This window comes from Ahaetulla prasina, chromosome 2 (assembly GCF_028640845.1).
Source record: "Ahaetulla prasina isolate Xishuangbanna chromosome 2, ASM2864084v1, whole genome shotgun sequence".
NCBI classification, from domain to species: Eukaryota; Metazoa; Chordata; class Lepidosauria; order Squamata; family Colubridae; genus Ahaetulla; species Ahaetulla prasina.
Window position 1 is genome coordinate 11,732,859 of NC_080540.1, and position 16,053 is coordinate 11,748,911.

Below are 16,053 nucleotides of genomic sequence, written 5' to 3' on the forward strand. Positions count from 1 at the left end.
CACAAGGAATTTGTCTTGATGCATATGCTCGCAGTGTACATAAAAGAAAAGATACGTTCATCAAGATACAACATTTACAACACAATTGATGGTCAATATATCAATATAAATCATAAGGATTGCCAGCAAAAAGTTATAGTCATACAGTCATAAGTGGAAAGAGATTGGTGATGGGAACTATGAGACGATTAATAGTAGTGCAGATTCAGTAAATAGTTTGATAGTGTTGATGGTATTATTTGTTTAGCAGAGTGATGGCCTTCGGGAAAAACTTGGAAGTGTCTCCCGTGTTGTTTCCAATGACATTTAAATAGGAGATACTATCATACTATCATACTATCATACTATCATACTATCATACTATCATACTATCATACTATCATACTATCATACTATCATACTATCATACTATCATACTATCATACTATCATACTATCATACTATCATACTATCATACTATCATACTATCATACTATCATACTATCATACTATCATCTTCTGTCTATTATGCTCTCTGCTCCTCGACAGCTTTCCCAATTTCCACAGTACTAAGATTTCAGCCTTGAGAATTCCCAGGCTGCTTGGGCAAAACTAGTTTGCACGCTGGAAGCTGATCTAAAGATTCCTGCATTTTAGCAGGGTTTGCCTGTCACTGGAGATCAAAAAACTCGGTACATCCTAACATTTTTATTACTGATTCAATTGAGAGCCAGTTGTGGCTGTTCCTGGATCTGCAGACCCTGGTTACGGTCAATCATGCCCTAGTCACCTGCATACAGGTAGTTGTTGACTTATGACCATGACTGAGCCCAAAATTTATGTTGCTCAGTGAAACAGTTGTTAAATGAGTTTTCTCTCATTTTACGACTTCCCTTCTCATATTTCTTAAGCGAATGACTGTGGTTGATAAGTTAGTAACACGGTTGCTAAGTGAATCTGTCATTCCCATTGGCTTTGCTTGTCCAAAGATCACAAAAGATGATCATATGACCCTGGGACACTGCAACTGTCATAAATAAAAACCAGTGGACAAGCATCTGAATGTAAATCCCATGACCATGGGGATGCTGATACAATCATAAGTGTGAAAAATGGTCATAAGTCACTTTTTTCATTGCTGTTGTAACTTCGCATGGTCACTAAACAAATTGTTGTACAGGTGAAACTCGGAAAATTAGAATATCGTGCAAAAGTTCATTTATCTTCTGCATTGTTCGGTCTCATGTCTTTCATTTTTCTCTTGGCAATGCCCCATAGATTCTCTATGGGGTTCAGGTCAGGCGAGTTTGCTGGCCAATCAAGCACAGTAATCCATGGGCATTGAACTAGGTTTTGGTACTTTTGGCAGTGTGGACAGGTGCCAAGTCCTGCTGGAAAATGAAGTCAGCATCCCCATAAAGCTCGTCTGCAGAAGGAAGCATGAAGTGCTCCAAAATATCCTGCTAGAGGGCTGTGTTGACGCTGGACTTAATGAAGCACAGTGGACCAACACCAGCAGATGACATGGCTCCCCAAATCAACACAGACTGTGGAAACTTCACACTGGACTTCAAGCATCTTGCAGTGTGTGCCTCTCCATTCTTCCTCCAGACTCTGGGTCCTTGGTTTCCAAATGTGATAGAATAGAATTTTATTGGCCAAGTATGATTGGACACACAAGGAATTTGTCTTGATGCATATGCTCGCAGTGTACATAAAAGAAAAGATACGTTCATCAAGATACAACATTTACAACACAATTGATGGTCAATATATCAATATAAATCATAAGGATTGCCAGCAAAAAGTTATAGTCATACAGTCATAAGTGGAAAGAGATTGGTGATGGGAACTATGAGACGATTAATAGTAGTGCAGATTCAGTAAATAGTTTGATAGTGTTGATGGTATTATTTGTTTAGCAGAGTGATGGCCTTCGGGAAAAAACTGTTCTTGTGTCTAGTTGTTCTGGTGCGCAGTGCTCTATAGCGTCGTTTTGAGGGTAGTGGTTGAAACAGTTTATGTCCAGGATGTGAGAGGTCTGTAAATATTTTCACGGCCCTCTTCTTGATTCGTGCAGTATACAGGTCCTCAATGGAAGGCAGGTTGGTAGCAATTATTTTTTCTGCAGTTCTAATTATCCTCTGAAGTCTGTGTTTTTCTTGTTGGGTTGCAGAACCGAACCAGACAGTTAAAGAGGTGCAAATGACAGACTCAATAATTCTCTGTAGAACTGAATCAGCAGCTCCTTGGGCAGTTTCAGCTTACTGAGTTGGCGCAGAAAGAACATTCTTTGTTGTCCTTTTTTAATGATGTTTTTGATGTTAGCTGTCCATTTTAGATCTTGCGATATGATAGAACCTAGAAATTTGAAGGTTTCTACTGTTGATACTGTGTTGTCTGGTATTGTGAGAGGTGGAAGTATGGAAGGGTTTCTCCTAAAGTCTACCACCATTTCTACAGTTTTGAGTGTGTTCAGTTCCAGATTGTTTTGGTTGCACCACAAGGCTAGTCGTTCAACCTCTCGTCTATATGCGGATTCGTCGTTGTCTCAAATGAGACCAATCACTGTTGTGTCATCTGCGAACTTCAGTAGCTTAACAGATGGATCATTGGAGATGCAGTCATTGGTATACAGAGAGAAGAGAAGTGGGGAGAGCACACAGCCTTGGGGGGCCCCTGTGCTAATTGTACAGGTATTTGATGTGATCTTGCTTAGCTTCACCTGCTGCTTCCTGTTTGTTAGGAAGCTTGTGATCCACTTACAAGTCTGTTCCGGTACCTGTAGCTGGTTTAGCTTAGTTAGAAGAATATCTGGAATGATGGTATTGAATGCTGAACTAAAGTCTACAAAAAGGACCCTTGCATAGGTCTTTGGAGACTCAAGATGTTGTAGGATGTAGTGCAGAGCCATATTAACAGCATCATCTGTTGATCAATTTGTTCGGTATGCAAATTGCAAGGGGTCTAACAGCGGATCCGTGATGGTTTTCAAGTAGGAAAGCACTAGCCTTTCAAAGGTTTTCATGACTACAGATGTTAAAGCAACTGGTCTGTAGTCATTCAGTTCCTTGATGGTGGGCTTCTTCGGCACTGGGATGATGGTAGAGCGTTTGAAGCAAGAAGGAACATAACACATCTCTAGTGATTTATTGAAAATATGGGTGAAGATGGGGGCCAATTGGTCAGCACAGACTTTTAAGCAAGAAGGAGTTATCTTGTCTGGGCCTGGAGCTTTTCCTGGCTTTTGTCTGTGAAATAGGTCTTGCACTTCCTTTTCTGTCATCACTAGGGGTTGTGAACCCAATGAAATAGGGTCAGTTGTAGGAGGCTTGGCTGTTGTTGGTGTGTCTGAGATGGGGGTTGTGGAGATAGGTGGCTGTAGTTTCCTTTCAAACCTCCAGTAAAACACATTCAGGTCATCTGCCAGTTGTTGATTACCTTCAGCCTGGGAAGGAGGTTTGCCATAGCCGGTGATATTTTTAAGAGTTTTCCACATGTTTGCTGGTTCATTTGCTGAAAACTGATTCTTTAGCTTTTCAGAGTAGCTTCTTTTTGCTGCTCTGATCTCCCTTGTTAGTGCATTTCTGGCCTGATTGTATAGCATTTTATCACCTTTTCTGTAGGCTTCCTCTTTGGAATGTCGTAGCTGCTTAAGTTTAGGTGTAAACCAAGGTTTGTTGTTACTGTATAGTCGCAAGTTCCTTGTAGGTACACATAGGTCTTCACAGAAACTGACATATGATGTTACAGTATCTGTGAGTTCATCCAGGTCTGCAGAGGTACCTTTAAAAATATTCCAATCAATGCAGTCAAAACATGCCTGTAGCTTTAATTTTGATTCCTTCGTCCAGGTCTTCACTGATTTAATTATTGGTTTTATGACTTTAAGTCTTTGCCTGTAAGCAGGTTCAAGGTGAATCATGCAATGATCAGAGTGCCCTACAGTTGCACGTGGTAAAGACCGATAAGCATCTTTTAGTGTTGTGTAGCAATGGTCTAGAGTATTCTTGCCTCTGGTGGGACAATTGACATGCTGAAAGTATTTTGGTAGCTCTTTCCTTAAGATTGCCTTGTTTAGATCTCCCAGAACAATGGTCAGTGAATCAGGGTGTTTGGCTTCAGCCTCCATGATTTGGTCAGCTAGAGTTCGTAATGCCTTGTTTACACAGGCTTGTGGTGGGACATAAACAGCAATTAGAAGAAATGAGGAAAATTCACGAGGCGAATGGTAAGGTTTGCAGTTGATAATTAGAGTCTCTAAATTGTTGTCACAGAATTTGTAAATTATTTTAAAATCTTGACACCAGTTTCTATTAATATATAGACATAAGCCTCCTCCTTTCTTTTCACCAGATGTTTCTGGAATCCTGTCTGATCGTTCAATCTGAAACCCTGGAATGTTCAGGCTGCAAGAGATGCAAAAGTTGCTCTCATCAGAAAAGAGGACTTTGGACCACTGAGCAACAGACCAGTTCTTTTTTTTCTTTAGCCCGTACGACATTTGAAGCCCATGTCCAGATCCATCTGTGTGTGGTTGCTCTTGATGCACTGACTCCAGCCTCAGTCCACTCCTTGGAAAGCCGCCAACACTTTTGAATGGCCTTTCCTGGCAATCCTCTCCAGGATGCGGTCATCCCTGCTGCTTGTGCACCTTTTTCTTCCACACTTTTCCCTTCCACGTAACTTTCTATTAATGTGCTTTGATACAGTACTTTGGGAACATCCAACTTCTTTTGCAATTATCTTTTGAGGCTTTCCCTCCTTATGGAGGGTGTCAGTGATGGTTTTCTGCACAACTGTCAGGTCCGCAGTCTTTCCCATGATTCCTACTGAACCAGACTGAGAGACCATTTAAAGGCTCAGGAACCCTTTGCAGGTGTTATGGCTTAATTAGCTGATTAGAATGGGACACTTTGAGCCTAGAATATTGAACCTTTTCACAATATTCTAATTTTCTGAGATTGTGAATTTGGGGTTTTCATGAGCTGTAAGCCATAATCATCAAAATTATGACAAATCAAGGCTTGAACTATCTCGCTTTGCATGTAATGAGTCTATCTCATATATCAGTTTCACCTTTTAAGTTGCATTACTGAAATAAATGAACTTTTGCACGATATTCTAATTTTCCTAATGTAAGTCAAGGACTACCTGTATTGGATGACTTCAATAAATTCTGCATCAGCTGCCCTTGAAGAGCATCCAAAAGTTTTAGCTGGTAGAGAATACAATGGCTGGATAAGCTATAGGTGTTTCTGAAGCACCACATGTCACACCTCTGCTCCCTGAGCTGCCTTGGTTGCCAGCTTCCTGGCAGATCCGATTCGAGGTGCTGGTTTTGCCTTTGAAAGCCCTTCCTGGCATGGGATTGAGTTGAAGTACGGCCATTCCCTGCTTATTTCAGCCTGCCCAATGACACCTGGCAAAGAAAACATGCGGCGGGCACCATCAGCTGGGAAAATGCATTTGGGGACTCTCAGAAATGTGCCTTCTCTCTGTGGTCCCCATCTTACGGAATATCCTTTCCCCTGAAATGAGATTAATTCCACCCTTCTTGAGCTTCTGGAAGACTCTGAAGACCTGTCTAAATCCTCAGGCCTGGGGCTCTAAGCAGTGGTGGGATTCAAATAATTTAACAACCGGTTCTCTGCCCTAATGATTTCTTCCAAAAACCAGTTCACCAAACTGCTCAGAAAGTTAACAACCGGTTCTCCCGAAGTGGTGCGAACTGGCTGAATCCCACCACTGGCTCTAAGGCAATCTGAGATATGCTCAGATGGTTGAATTGCTGAGGTAGCCATTTGCATCCATTTTATTGCCTGGGGGGGCTGTAGAGTTGTTTTTATATTACTTATTTCTTAGTATAGATGTTTACATTTTTATATATGTCATTTATATGCTTGTGGTTTTTAATCTGTTATACATCGCCCAGCATTGGTTTTTTTGGGGGGAGGCTATAGAAACTTCATTTATAAATAAATAATAAAAATGTATGTTTTTGAGGAAGGCTTTAGAATGGCTAAATTGAAGAAATAATAAAGGAGGGATACAAATAAATAAAAAATAAAGTAGGATTTAAACTGGGAGGCTGGATTGAAAGGGGAAGTCAGGGTCAGATAACAAATACCTTATCGGTAAACAGTAATGTGTTAAATCCCTATTGTGTTTCTTTATCCCTACTATGATCCCTATTTGTATCAATAGCTTTTACTTTCCCCAATTTTAATTTTATTGTTTCCTCTCAACTTATGGGGAAAAAAGGTTTTCTTTTAATCGCAAAAGGGAACACATAGAATGCAGAGTTGGTAAAGATTCTCAGTCCTCCAGGTCATGGTTGTCCCAAAGGGGCTTTTTTTCAAGAGGCAACTGGACTTTCTTGTTTTTTCTTTTGAAGATGTTTTGCTTCTCATCCAAGAAACTTCTTCAGTGCTGACAGGATAGTGGGGAATGGAAGGATTTATATATATATATATATAAAGGAATGGAAGGATTTATATTTATTTTATATATATAAAAAGGATGCAAATGACCAACTGCTTGCAAGGAATATAAATCCTTTAATTCCCCACTATCCTGTCAGAGCTGAAGAAGCTTTTTCTTGTCGCCGGCCAGCAGAGCTGGTGGCAGACTCAGACAATGAAGAGGTTGGGAAAGAACCTGGGCCAATTCTGGAGCCTGGGGAAGGCTCTGATGGATACTCAGCCTCGGACAGAGGGATAGAGCCAGGGTCATCTGGCATTTCCCAGCCAGAGAGGCCACTGCGCCTTTGGAGTCAGAGGAATATGGAACAAATCTCCATCCCCTGCCCTTCCCTTCTCAGGCCAGGGGAGGAGTGACTAGGAAGGGAGGGTGAGGGGTGGGGACAGCTACTGGTGGCTTCGGTCGACAGGAAGCTACAGCAGGGGGAAGAAACAGGTAGGGGTTGCCGCCACCCATTGCTTCGGCCCGACCGCACCGCCACATGTCCCCCTTGCACCATGACCTCATTCCGGCCAGCGAGGGCTGCGCTACAAAGTTGCAAGTTACAGGAACCTCCCTCTATGGTGGAGATTTACAGCCCCACCATGAGCTGCCTGGCCAGTCCCATATTCCAGAGCTCTAGTCACAGGACTGGCCATTGCTCATCCTGGAGCAGCTCCTCCACCCGGGTGCGCAACGGACCACCAAAATTTTCGCACGGACCACCAGTTGGTGACCACTGTATTAGATAACTCCTCAGGTATTCATTAGCCAAGTCTTAGGAATAAGGAGAGCTAGAGATCAATAGAACGAATTGTAGAATTATTACTAAAATCTTTATTAGATGATATTTCTAATTATCTCACCTTGTCCTGCCTTCTCTTTTAGTGAAAATATATAAAACTTTCTTAATCCTTTGTTCTTCATTCTTAGCATTTTGGCCAGGAGCCCTTTTCCTTGGAGTACTCCGATCAAAAGCAACCAGAAAACCTGCACCTCGTGTCTGGCGTCCATCATTGGCTTTGGCACACACCCGAATTGGGGACAACATTTGGGGCCTGCCAAGATTGTTCCATCCAGATTTTCCTGTGGCATGTGTACAGCCTTAAATCATTTCCAGCTTCATCCTATTAATAGAATAATGAAATGAGACAAAACCTTGGAGTGCCCACCTACATTCCTTCTAAACAAGATCTAACTAGAAGGTACTAACTTCCTATCTGTAGTATAGTATTAGTATAAGTATAATTATTGTATTGTATTGTATTGTAGCATTACCAAGAATTCAAGATAATACAAATTTGAAACCATGGAATCTAATTTTTCAAAGTTTATGTAACATAGGAGAAATACTAGAGTACTGGAAAAGAACTGATGTGATTCCAAACTATAAAAAGGAGGAAAATAAACTAAATTATAGGCCAATCAATTTGACAACAATATCTGGTAAAATCCTGGGAAAAAATATAATCAAGCAGAGAATGTGTGAGCTCCTATAAACAAGCAAGGTGATTACTAGAAGCCAGCATGGGTTTGTTAGAAACAGGTTTTGCCAAACAAACCTTATTGCCTTTTTTTGATTTAAGCAATTAAATTACCAGATCAGCAAATACTGTACAGATGGTATACTTGGATTTCAACGAGCCATTGGACAAATTTTTATGGAAAATGAAAGATGTAAAAATGAAGGCAAAGAGACTCTGAGCAATTCAGTGCTTGTAGTCAGACATGGAATTTGAAAAAAATTATAATCAAAAATTGGAAAGAATAGGATACAATTCTTTATTGGGCAAGTATGTTTTGGACACACAAGGAAATGGTCTCTGGTGCATACACTTCAGTTATACAAATATAACTACAAAGTGATAGTCATATAGTCATAAGGCAATCATAAATCATAAGATACAATAATTGATCACATGATCAATACAGATAGGAGAAGGTAGTAGGAAACGTGAAGGATCAGATGACGAGGATAATAGAAATACAGCCCACCACATGGGTAAATGTCTTTGGGCAGAAGGTAGTAGTGTGGGAGCTGGCTGTTTAGTAGAGTGATGGCACGGGGTGGGGGAAATATATTTGTGTCTAGTTGTTTTGGGGTCCTGAGGGGAAGATGTTGAAATGGAATAACCAGAAGCGAGATTGGCTAGATAGATTTCTAAACAGAAACTCTCTAGGCGACATTTCATGCCAACAGTTCAAGCCTGTTTGGAGCCCAGCTGTTCGGATATTTAATTTAAAAGCTGGAACAGTAAAGCGCACAGTGGAGCAGAACACACAGTGGCCATTGATTGGTTGAAGAGTGTGGGCTCCTGCATGAGGCAGTCTACATTATGATTGGCTGCTGGGTGTAAAGGGGGCCGTTCTTTTTTCCCGCCTTTTTCTTCTGTGTGCTCTGTATGCTGATCTGAGATTTACCTGACGATTTACCTCAGGATGTAATGATGTCCCTACTTTGTTTGCTTTAAATATAGATACTAAATAGATTTATATAAAACTACTGTCAGCGTCTCTGTTGGGACACCAGCTGCATAATTCCCTGACACCAACCAACCTGGCTATTGGACAGAGTCCAGTCTCTGTTCCCCAAAATGCTGGGCTTGCAGTTATCAGAGTTCCAAAATCTGTCAATTGACGAGGAATTCTTTTATCTTCTTTTCTGTCATTTAATGATCCCGTAATGTATGCCTTGCGGGGTGGAGTCAGGGCAACTGAATGAAGCTGAGTGTTTACTGGCCGGATGCCCTTCCTGTCACCAATGTGGAGTTTGCAGCAGATATAGTCCCATTGTGTCCAGAGAGAGAAATATCTGCCTCTACCTAGGATCAAACTCACAGCTTCCTGATTGGGTGAGAGCTCTACCGCACCACTCACCTGGAATTCTTTTATCTTTTTTCATATTTCACAGGAAAACCCATTCTCATTTTTGAAAAGCCAAGTACTTCCAGGACTTGAAGGAGGTTCATTATACAAAACTGAGAACTAGGATGGTGTGATTCAAGAAGCACATCATTTGCCTTAAACTAAGAAGATTCAATTCTGAACTGCGGGTCTGTAATGAGCAAGTAGAATTTACCTTTCTCTCTCTTTTGACAAAAGTGTTTAGTGGCAAATAAAAAAAAAAGTACAATGTATGAACTATTATATATTTTCAAACAACCAAAGAACCACAAAATAATACTTAATGTGCATCTGTCTGTCTGCATCCTAAGTATATTCACATTTATTTACTTATTAAATTTATATGCCACCCATCACACTGTCCCAAGTCACTAAGTTCATGAATTAACTACAGCAAATAGTCCAGGCTGAATGGTAATTACAGCCTATCATGACAAAATTAATGGCTCTCATTATATAATGTATCTTTAGAAACATTACTGCAGAATATTAGTCCAGGCAGGGGCGAGGCAACTATTCTTACTAGAGATCATCTTCAACTTACAACCACAATTGAGCCCAAAATTTCTGTTCCTAAGCGAGACAGTTGTTAAGTGAGATTTGTCCCATTTTACAACCTTTCTTGCCACATTTGTTAACTGAATAACTGCAGCTGTTAAATTAGTAACACATTTGTTAAGTGAACCTGGCTACCCCATTGAATTGGCTTGTCAGAAGGTCACAAAAGGGAATCCCATGAGCCCAGGACATTGCACCCATCAGTTGCTAAGCATCTGAATGTTGACGCTGCAATGGTCCTAAGTATGAAAAAGGGCCATAATTCACTTTTTTCAGTGATGTTGTAACTTTGAATGGTCACTAAATGAATGGTTATAAGTCAAGGACTACCAGTATCTTGGAATGATTACTGCCTTTGCAATAGTACATTCTAACCACTGCGCCTCCAGGACTTCAGGATATATCTTTCTGTAATATATCAAATTGGATACAATAAGAATGGTTTGATGCCTGAGGAATATTCTAATTATACATAGTAACATTTAGTTTCTTACTATGCTTTCAGAAAACTCTTGTTGAAATCCTAATTCTCATTTACTGATTCATTGATTTTTGCAAGCAAATCCTCTTGTGTCTGAGCATTTCTTCTGGTTGAGTCTCTCATCTCTAAATAAACTTGGCTCTTTGGCTGAAAATAATCCAGTAAGGTGAAAACAAGCAATGTATATCCTTGTGAAGTCTTGAAAGTTTTCTAAGATCCCATTAAACTTTCCTTCCAATCAGAAAGCTGATGGTCTTTCTCCTCTACGAGTCCTCTATGAGTCCTCTTGTCTTTAATATTAGAATTGTGACTGAAACACTGACCACAGTTTGGGCATCTGAATGGCTTCTGATTTGTCTATAAACTGACATGATTTATTAGATTAGACCTACTTGTGAAAGCTTTCCCACAATTGGGACATCAAACAGCTCCTCTTTTGTGTCAGTTCCCCATTATTCCACCAGGTGGGAATTTCAACTGAAAATTTTTCCATAATCCAGGCATTCATGCTGTGTGAATCCTCTGGTGTCTCACCAGGTCAGAATTTCAACTGAAAGCTTTCCCACAATTTGGACATTAATAGGGGTTCTCTCCTGTGTGAATCCTCTGGTGTATCACCAGGTCAGAATTCTGACTGAAGCTTTTCCCACAATGAGGACAATCAAAGGGTTTCTGTCCTGTGTGTGTCCTCTGGTGTCTCACCAGGTGGTAATTCTGACTGAAACATTTCCCACACTCCGAACACTCATATGGTTTCTCACCAGTGTGAGTTCTCTGGTGTTTAACCAAGCAGGAATTACGACTAAAGCTTTTCCCACAATCTGGACACTCATATGGTTTCTCTCCTGTGTGAGTCTTCTGGTGTCTCACCAGATCAGAATTCCAACTGAAAGCTTTCCCACAATCTGGACACTCATATGGTTTCTCTCCTGTGTGAATACTTTGGTGTTGCACAAGGTTACCATTTTGACTGAAACATTTCCCACACTCCGAACACTCATATGGTTTCTCACCAGTGTGAGTTCTCTGGTGTTTAACCAAGCAGGAATTACGACTAAAGCTTTTCCCACAATCTGGACACTCATATGGTTTCTCTCCTGTGTGAGTCCTCTGGTGTATCACCAGGTCAGAATTCCGACTGAAGCTTTTCCCACAATGAGGACAATCAAAGGGTTTCTCTCCTGTGTGTGTACTCTGGTGTCTCACCAGGCTATAATTATTTTTGAAACTTTTCCCACAATCCAGACACTCATATGGTTTCTTGCCCGTGTGAGTCCTCTGGTGTATCACCAGGTCAGAATTCTGACTGAAGCTTTTCCCACAATGAGGACAATCAAAGGGTTTCTCTCCTGTGTGTGTCCTCTGGTGTCTCACCAGGTTATAATTATTTTTGAAACTTTTCCCACAATCCGGACATTCAGATGGTTTCTCTCCTGTATGAGTCCTCTGGTGTTTCACAAGGTGAGAATTACTATTGAAACTTTTCCCACAATACGGACACTCATACGGTTTCTCCCCAGTGTGAGTTCTCTGGTGTATCACCAAGTAGGAATTATAACTAAAGCTTTTTCCGCAATCTGGACACTCATATGGTTTCTCTCCTGTGTGAGTCCTCTGGTGTATCACCAGGTTGGAATTCTTACTGAAACATTTCCCACAATCCAGACATTCATATGGTTTCTCGCCCGTGTGAGTCCTCTGGTGTATCACCAGGTCAGAATTATCACTGAAGCTTTTCCCACAATGAGGACAATCAAAGGGTTTCTCTCCTGTGTGTGTCCTCTGGTGTCTCACCAGGTTATAATTATGTTTGAAACTTTTCCCACAGTATAGACACTCATACGGTCTCTCTCCTGTGTGTGTCCTCTGGTGTATAACCATGTAGGAATTATGACTAAAGCTTTTCCATAATCTGGACACTCATATGGTTTCTCTCCTGTGTGAGTCCTCTGGTGTTTCACAAGGTTAGAATTATTATTGAAACTTTTCCCACAATATGGACACTCATGGTTTCTCCCAGTGTGAGTTCTCTGGTGTATAACCAAGTAGGAATTCTGACTGAAACCTATTCCACAATCTGGGCACCCATATGGTTTCTCTCCTGTGTGAATCCTCTGGTGTATCACCAGGTCAGAATTCTGACTGAAGCTTTTCCCACAATGAGGACAATCAAAGGGTTTCTGTCCTGTGTGTGTCCTCTGGTGTCTCACCAGGTGGTAATTCTGACTGAAACATTTCCCACACTCCGAACACTCATATGGTTTCTCACCAGTGTGAGTTCTCTGGTGTTTAACCAAGCAGGAATTACGACTAAAGCTTTTCCCACAATCTGGACACTCATATGGTTTCTCTCCTGTGTGAGTCTTCTGGTGTCTCACCAGATCAGAATTCCAACTGAAAGCTTTCCCACAATCTGGACACTCATATGGTTTCTCTCCTGTGTGAATACTTTGGTGTTGCACAAGGTTACCATTTTGATTGAAACTTTTCCCACAAACTGGACATTCATATGGTTTCTCTCCTGTGTGAGTTCTCTGGTGTTTAACCAAGCAGGAATTACGACTAAAGCTTTTCCCACAATCTGGACACTCATATGGTTTCTCTCCTGTGTGAGTCCTCTGGTGTATCACCAGGTCAGAATTCCGACTGAAGCTTTTCCCACAATGAGGACAATCAAAGGGTTTCTCTCCTGTGTGTGTACTCTGGTGTCTCACCAGGCTATAATTATTTTTGAAACTTTTCCCACAATCCAGACACTCATATGGTTTCTTGCCCGTGTGAGTCCTCTGGTGTATCACCAGGTCAGAATTCTGACTGAAGCTTTTCCCACAATGAGGACAATCAAAGGGTTTCTCTCCTGTGTGTGTCCTCTGGTGTCTCACCAGGTTATAATTATTTTTGAAACTTTTCCCACAATCCGGACATTCAGATGGTTTCTCTCCTGTATGAGTCCTCTGGTGTTTCACAAGGTGAGAATTATTATTGAAACTTTTCCCACAATACGGACACTCATACGGTTTCTCCCCAGTGTGAGTTCTCTGGTGTATCACCAAGCAGGAATTATGACTAAAGCTTTTTCCGCAATCTGGACACTCATATGGTTTCTCTCCTGTGTGAGTCCTCTGGTGTATCACCAGGTTGGAATTCTTACTGAAACATTTCCCACAATCCAGACATTCATATGGTTTCTCGCCCGTGTGAGTCCTCTGGTGTATCACCAGGTCAGAATTATCACTGAAGCTTTTCCCACAATGAGGACAATCAAAGGGTTTCTCTCCTGTGTGTGTCCTCTGGTGTCTCACCAGGTTATAATTATGTTTGAAACTTTTCCCACAGTATAGACACTCATACGGTCTCTCTCCTGTGTGTGTCCTCTGGTGTATAACCATGTAGGAATTATGACTAAAGCTTTTTCCGCAATCTGGACACTCATATGGTTTCTCTCCTGTGTGAGTCCTCTGGTGTTTCACAAGGTTAGAATTATTATTGAAACTTTTCCCACAATATGGACACTCATATGGTTTCTCCCCAGTGTGAGTTCTCTGGTGTATAACCAAGTAGGAATTATGACTAAAGCTTTTTCCGCAATCTGGACACTCATATGGTTTCTCTCCTGTGTGAGTCCTCTGGTGTATCACAAGGGTGGAATTCCTACTGAAACATTTCCCACAATCCGAACATTCATATGGTTTCTCACCAGTGTGAGTTCTCTGATGTATCACCAGGTCAGAATTCTGCTGGAAACTTTTCCCACAATCCTGACACACATATCGTTTCTCCCCGGTGTGAGTTCTATGGTGTATCACCAGGTTGGAATTCTGACTGAAACTTTTCCCACACTCTGGACACTCAAATGGTTTCTCTCCAGTGTGTGTCCTCTTGTGTATCACCAGGTTGGCATGCTTACTAAACTTTTTGGGACACTGTGGGCACTGGTAGGGCTTTTCTCCAGTATGGGTTATTTTATGCTCCATAAGTTGGGAAGTGTAGCATTTGTATGGTTTTTCACCAGTATGGATCCTCTGATGCATAATCAGCTCTGATTTGCAATCTGTGCTTTTCCTACAATATACATATCTGTGGAGCTTTTCTTCCCCTGATAGCCTTCGATTCTTGAGGAGGTCAAAAATATTTGTGATCTCTTCTTGAATGGTTCAAGCTGTTTGTTTTCTCACAGGGTGAGGCCTGCATTATTGTCTGGAACGAGCGCTTCCCTCCCCACAGATATTTCCTCTTTTTCTGAATGTGGAAATGTTCCACCTTTATGTTTTATACAATGTTTCCTTGAGTTCCACATACATGCTTGTTTATCAGTTCAAAACTCTTTTCCAATTTTTTTCTCTTGTCTCTTATTGGCTGGGGAAGGAGACGAGTTTTGTCGTTTACTGGAGGAAAGACAAAAGACATTTACCAGATGTTCCGGATTAGCTTTCCTTTTTAGAGTTGCTTCTGATTCACTGTCCTCCATAAGGCTCTTTTTTGCATTCCCTTTGCCTGTAAGATTCACATAAAAGAGATACTTTAATTGCTCTTTATAATCTGGTTGCAAGATATGAAAACAAGAAAAAAAACCATACATAACAATGAAAAAGCAAACATGCCAAAATGCTAGATTAACCACTGCCATTCATTATGACACATAAAAGACTAAGTTCCAATCTTCATCACACAATCATGAAATTCTATTGTTGATTTGTGCAAATCACAGATTTCAGGACCGCAAATTGTTATAGTCATATAGACACTTGGAAATACTGAGGATAGGAACACGGACACACATATATTCACAAAAAATACAGAAAATCCATGTGTATTTTCTGTCTACAAAATAAAATAGGTAACAGGCCAGAAGATGATTGGACCTTCCCATAAGGCTTAAAAGGCCAGCAACGAGCCATTGGGTTCTTTGTGGAAAAGCAACATTGATTCAATTGCTTCTTGTCAGCGTCTCTTGAACTTTGTGGGGGGTTTGCCAAGAAAAGCCTTTGGCAGGTTGCCAAAGACAACAAAGGTTGGTGATAAAGCCTAAGGACGGTTTATGAAGAATTTGTTTTGGAATGAATTAATTCTCAGCTGTTTTAATAAAATAAGTTTGTTCAGGACTGAATTGTGTTTGGTAATCACTATTTGGGCCTCAGTTACAACACCGCCTTGGAAAAGCCTGCCCTCACAGTTGCATGCCAGCAGCCAAAGCTGGACTTCCAGCAGCAGCAACAGTCAAGAAGGACCGCTCCTCCACCCCAGCCATGCCTTTTCCAATCTGGGCTGCTTGGAGTGAAAAGCATGCAATATGCTGCCGCTCCCGGGATTCCCTGAACGAGCGTTGGAAGAAAATTGGCCGATGTTTGGCTGCAGCCAGAGCAGGGCTTGGAAAAGCAGCAGACGGACTTCAGGGCAAACAATCGACTCCTGAAGCTCCCAATGCCCGAACCGGCGAGATGGAAAAGAGATTTGCCATCATTCTGGTGAGTAGCTCAGTAGGCTTTTTGCTTTTCATCCCTCCCCATCCCGATCCAGCGTGGCAAAGACAGCCCAATGGAGGTGGAAATTGGAGCGTTTCCATTGTCCCTTCTCGGGGACCGCGGGAAAAGCAGAAGGGAAGATAGGCAAGCGCACTGGGCTTCCGGGACCACGGGGAAGGCAGGCAAGCATAGCAGGGACGCTTGCCA

The 16,053-nt window shown here is 41.4% G+C and overlaps 1 pseudogene; it reads right to left on the bottom strand.

Annotated features, from left to right (window-relative positions):
* LOC131192518 (zinc finger protein 850-like) overlaps nt 1-14,789 on the bottom strand; it is a 32,930-nt pseudogene extending 18,141 nt beyond the window's left edge.
* Nucleotides 14,790-16,053: the final 1,264 nt, after the last annotated feature.